This window comes from Haplochromis burtoni, unplaced genomic scaffold, assembly GCF_018398535.1.
Source record: "Haplochromis burtoni strain Fernald_Lab_line unplaced genomic scaffold, NCSU_Asbu1 Contig_406, whole genome shotgun sequence".
NCBI classification, from domain to species: Eukaryota; Metazoa; Chordata; class Actinopteri; order Cichliformes; family Cichlidae; genus Haplochromis; species Haplochromis burtoni.
In genome coordinates, this window is record NW_024582767.1 from 474,631 (window position 1) to 474,917 (window position 287).

Consider the following 287-nt stretch of genomic DNA (forward strand, 5'->3'; position numbering starts at 1 on the left):
ATTGGCATTTGCCATAGAATACCAGTAGTGGCAGGTCCACCACCACTGGAGCCCAGTTCTTTTCATAGATTAGAGCAGGGGTCCCCAGTCCCAGTCTACGAGGGCCGGTGTCCCTGCAGGTTTTAGATTTGTCCTTGATCCATCACAGCTGATTTAAATGGCTAAATGACCTCCTCAACATGTTTTGAAGTTCTCCAGAGGCCTGGTAATTAACTAATCATGTGATTCAGGTGTGTTGACCCAGGGTGAGATCTAACACCTGCAGGGACACCGGCCCTCGTGGACTG